Source organism: Schistocerca americana, unplaced genomic scaffold, assembly GCF_021461395.2.
Source record: "Schistocerca americana isolate TAMUIC-IGC-003095 unplaced genomic scaffold, iqSchAmer2.1 HiC_scaffold_319, whole genome shotgun sequence".
NCBI lineage: Eukaryota > Metazoa > Arthropoda > Insecta > Orthoptera > Acrididae > Schistocerca > Schistocerca americana.
In genome coordinates this window covers 60,001-65,000 of record NW_025726037.1, presented here as the reverse complement: position 1 = coordinate 65,000, position 5,000 = coordinate 60,001, and the positions used below count along the sequence as shown (strand labels likewise).

General features: G+C 52.2%; 1 non-coding gene across 1 annotated transcript in view; it reads right to left on the bottom strand.

Annotated features, from left to right (window-relative positions):
* LOC124579971 overlaps positions 1-107 on the bottom strand; it is a 1,910-nt gene extending 1,803 nt beyond the window's left edge. Inside the window, exon 1 of the ribosomal RNA XR_006973096.1 lies at positions 1-107. This exon is cut by the window's left edge and continues 1,803 nt beyond it. This is a non-coding gene — a ribosomal RNA (small subunit ribosomal RNA).
* Positions 108-5,000: the final 4,893 nt, after the last annotated feature.

Genomic DNA, 5,000 nt, shown 5'->3' with positions numbered 1-5,000 from the left:
TGATTTAATGAGCCATTCGCGGTTTCACCTTAATGCGGCTTGTACTGAGACATGCATGGCTTAATCTTTGAGACAAGCATATGACTACTGGCAGGATCAACCAGGGAGCTGCGTCAACTAGAGCTGAGCAGCCGGCCGCCCGGGAGTGTGTCCCGGGGGCCCGCGCGAACACGCAAGCGTCCGCTCAATTATTCTGCAAACAGGAGGAGGCTGAGCTCCCCTGCACAATACACCTCGAAACCCTCTCAGGTCCCGGCGGCGCGCAGCGCCGTCCTAAGTACTTGGTCGGGTTCGAGAGAGGCGCAATCGCCCGGAGTTTGGCGAGTAGACGCTTTAGGTGCGACCACCCGTGCTCCCAACTGAGCTTGCCGCTGCCGACAGAGGCCCGGGAGCGTGCTGTCGTGGCATTGCCGGCGGGAGACAACACGCGCCACCTACGGTGACCGGCAGCTCCAACGCCAGCGCCACAGAAGGACAAAAGCCCCACTTGGGTGCCGAAGCGAACTCTCCCAGCACAGCGCACGCGCCAACACGTCCGCACAGCTGCGATACAAACCACCTGCGAGAACCGCAGAGGCGACCGAGCAGCAGACGGCGTCGCGGCGCCGAGCGCCGGGCGGCGGCGCATCCTCAGCGCACACAGTCCTCAATCGGACCAGCACACTGCAGATGTCCACCGCGCTTCGCACCGGGCCCGCGAGGACCTACTTTGGCCGCACGGCGCCGCGTGCAGGGTGCGCCGGCGCGCAGCTGCGCCGCCTGCCGCCTCCGTCGGCCGGCGCGCCTGCCACTGGCCGCCCCCACCAGCCGGCTGTAGCGCGTGCGCCCACGCACCGCGCGGCCAGCACGCCGGGAGGCCCCCCCTCACCGGCCGGGGACGGTCCCACCCAGCCACCGCCGCGTATCGCTTCACACCCAGATGCCATTCACGTTCGTGGGCATGGTGGGTATCGCTGGAACAACCGGTTGGTAGCTCAACCGATCGTCGCCATCACTGATTCACCTCTAGCGAGAACAACCGCACCACAACGGTTTACCAGTTGTTCATTTGCATAACGTCACCAGCAAACGTAGGCGTCCATCGCCATTTGCAAATTCAACGATTGTTGCATGCCTGTGTCAGGTGTCACGACACACTATGTCTGCCCACATACACGCAACAACATGTGCACGCTTCGCGAACACGTGGAAGGTGGCCCCCGTACGTATGCGATGTCCATTGCGCGAACGACTGTCAACCGGCCTCTGTCGCATGTCGCAGATGTGGAACGCAGTGCACCATGCTATCACGGTGTGTGAGAAGAGACGACTACGTCTGACAACACGCGCCACTACATCAACAGACGGCTCATGCTGATCGCCATCCAGGGCATACCACACTGCAATCCAGCTCTTATAGGGAGACGACACGTAGCTGAGTGCACAACATTTGGACCGCATGGTTCGCCGTTGTTGGCGCAGTCGTTGTACGGTCACATGTACCACGATGTATCATTCAGTACATGAGGACCAATGTGCAGTACAGTGTGTGATTTGGACGTACAACATCAGCGGACAGTTGACACAGGCCGTACCACAGCGTAGGCTAAGTGCTTCGCACATGCGAATGCCAATGAACAACTGCAAATGCCAATGAACAACTGCAAAGGGCATTGAGCATGTACGTCCTGCTGCCATCCACATTACAGTGTATAGCTGCAAGGTGTTTAACATGAAGCGATACACTGGGGACCGGGCAGTGCGAGTAGCAAACTATATTGCGGGGGTTGCAGTTAGGCAACACTACACTAATTTAACGCGTCGTATGACAATTACAGAGCAGGTTAAGGCCCAACGTGTGTTGGGTTAAGGCCCAACGTGTGTTGGGTTAAGGCCCAACGTGTGTTGGGTTAAGGCCCAACGTGTGTTGGGTTAAGGCCCAACGTGTGTTGGGTTAAGGCCCAACGTGTGTTGGGTTAAGGCCCAACGTGTGTTGGGTTAAGGCCCAACGTGTGTTGGGTTAAGGCCCAACGTGTGTTGGGTTAAGGCCCAACGTGTGTTGGGTTAAGGCCCAACGTGTGTTGGGTTAAGGCCCAACGTGTGTTGGGTTAAGGCCCAACGTGTGTTGGGTTAAGGCCCAACGTGTGTTGGGTTAAGGCCCAACGTGTGTTGGGTTACGTTAAGGGGCAATGTGGGTTACGTTAAGGGGCAATGTGGGTTACGTTAAGGGGCAATGTGGGTTACGTTACGGCGCAATATAGGTTACGTTACGGCGCAATATAGGTTACGTTAAGGCGCAATATCGGTTACGTTAAGGCGCAATACAGGTTACGTTAAGGCGCAATACAGGTTACGTTAAGGCGCAATACAGGTTACGTTAAGGCGCAATACAGGTTACGTTAAGGCGCAATGCAGGTTACGTTAAGGCGCAATGCAGGTTACGTTAAGGCGCAATGCAGGTTACGTTAAGGCGCAATACAGGTTACGTTAAGGCGCAATACAGGTTACGTTAAGGCGCAATACAGGTTACGTTAAGGCGCAATACAGGTTACGTTAAGGCGCAATACAGGTTACGTTAAGGCGCAATACAGGTTACGTTAAGGCGCAATACAGGTTACGTTAAGGCGCAATACAGGTTACGTTAAGGCGCAATACAGGTTACGTTAAGGCGCAATACAGGTTACGTTAAGGCGCAATACAGGTTACGTTAAGGCGCAATACAGGTTACGTTAAGGCGCAATACAGGTTACGTTAAGGCGCAATACAGGTTACGTTAAGGCGCAATACAGGTTACGTTAAGGCGCAATACAGGTTACGTTAAGGCGCAATACAGGTTACGTTAAGGCGCAATACAGGTTACGTTAAGGCGCAATACAGGTTACGTTAAGGCGCAATACAGGTTAGGATAAGGCGCAATACAGGTTAGGTTAAGGCGCAATACAGGTTAGGTTAAGGTACGACATAGGTTAGGTTAAGGTACGACATAGGTTAGGTTAAGGTACGACATAGGTTAGGTTAAGGTACGACATAGGTTAGGTTAAGGTACGACATAGGTTAGGTTAAGGTACGACATAGGTTAGGTTAAGGTACGACATAGGTTAGGTTAAGGTACGACATAGGTTAGGTTAAGGTACGACATAGGTTAGGTTAAGGTACGACATAGGTTAGGTTAAGGTACGACATAGGTTAGGTTAAGGTACGACATAGGTTAGGTTAAGGTACGACATAGGTTAGGTTAAGGTACGACATAGGTTAGGTTAAGGTACGACATAGGTTAGGTTAAGGTACGACATAGGTTAGGTTAAGGTACGACATAGGTTAGGTTAAGGTACGACATAGGTTAGGTTAAGGTACGACATAGGTTAGGTTAAGGTACGACATAGGTTAGGTTAAGGTACGACATAGGTTAGGTTAAGGTACGACATAGGTTAGGTTAAGGTACGACATAGGTTAGGTTAAGGTACGACATAGGTTAGGTTAAGGTACGACATAGGTTAGGTTAAGGTACGACATAGGTCAGGTTAAGGTACGACATAGGTTAGGTTAAGGTACGACATAGGTTAGGTTAAGGTACGACATAGGTTAGGTTAAGGTACGACATAGGTTAGGTTAAGGTACGACATAGGTTAGGTTAAGGTACGACATAGGTTAGGTTAAGGTACGACATAGGTTAGGTTACGGTACGACATAGGTTAGGTTACGGTACGACATAGGTTAGGTTACGGTACGACATAGGTTAGGTTACGGTACGACATAGGTTAGGTTACGGTACGACATAGGTTAGGTTACGGTACGACATAGGTTAGGTTACGGTACGACATAGGTTAGGTTACGGTACGACATAGGTTAGGTTACGGTACGATATAGGTTAGGTTACGGTACGATATAGGTTAGGTTAAGGTACACATTGTTGTAAGGAAAGGTTTAATGGGGGGCGGGGCGGGGCGGCCGGTTTGTTGATTGTGATTATAGTAAGTGGATGCCTGCGGCATCATCTGATTTGCCACGTCAGGATGCACCTTTGGCTCATGACAGGCGGCGCTCTCATTCCATGCTTGTGGCAGACCTGTGTCTTTCATTCCTGCCATTGTTTGTGTGCTGTGAGAGGAGGCAGTATTGTGATGTTGGGTGCACCCCTGTGTAGGACATGTGTGGGTGTTGGTGGCTTGGCTGAGCAATGGTGGTTGTCGGGTGGGTGGGATATTCTGTTTTCTGAGTGGACCTCCCAGTCTGGTTATGACAGTGTGGATTGTCTAATGTGGCGGAGAGGATGCACTGGGTGTTGTTCCATGCTGGTGCTTACATATTGTCTGTGTGCGTGTTACAGGCAGAGAGTAGTGCGTGATAAGGGTGTGTGGCTGACGTGTGGTTGTGATTGTGAGCAGAGTCTTTCAGCATGTATACGGACAGTTGTATACATTATCTGTATTCTGATGGCTCTATCTATTACTAATCAGCGCCGTGTATACGTTTAATCCGGTTCCAGTCGAAACTGTTGTATCTCTGTACATTAGTGACACGGCGAGCCCGCTATGTAGTTACTCGTCTCGGCAGCTTCCACCGGTGTATGGCAAATGATTATAAGGAATCAGTCTAGTCGTCAATACCGATGGTGTGACGTCACATGTCTGGGGTGGGGGACGCTGCGCCCTTCCGGTGGGTCATGGCCTAGAAAGACTCTTCCCACGCAGGGGGGCGTGGACTGTCATTGACTCTTCCAGGTAATATACTTGCCGTACGTTCTTGCGACTGCGAGTGCAACGCTCACCGGTACCGACATGGATGGAGCGCCTCCTAGCTGACCGCTCAGCATCGGCATTCGTACAGAGAGCAACGCGGTCGCGTCTCTAGCTCGTAACTGGTACAGCCCGCAGCTCATGTATAGGGACAGCGGGAATGTCGCATATTGGAGATAACTCTTCATGAAACGCATGTTATAGGGGTGGATTGCACATTGCGACTGCGGGAAAAGTCCGCCGTTCATCCGCTGGAGTTGCGAGTTGGGCGGTTGGAGTGGGGCG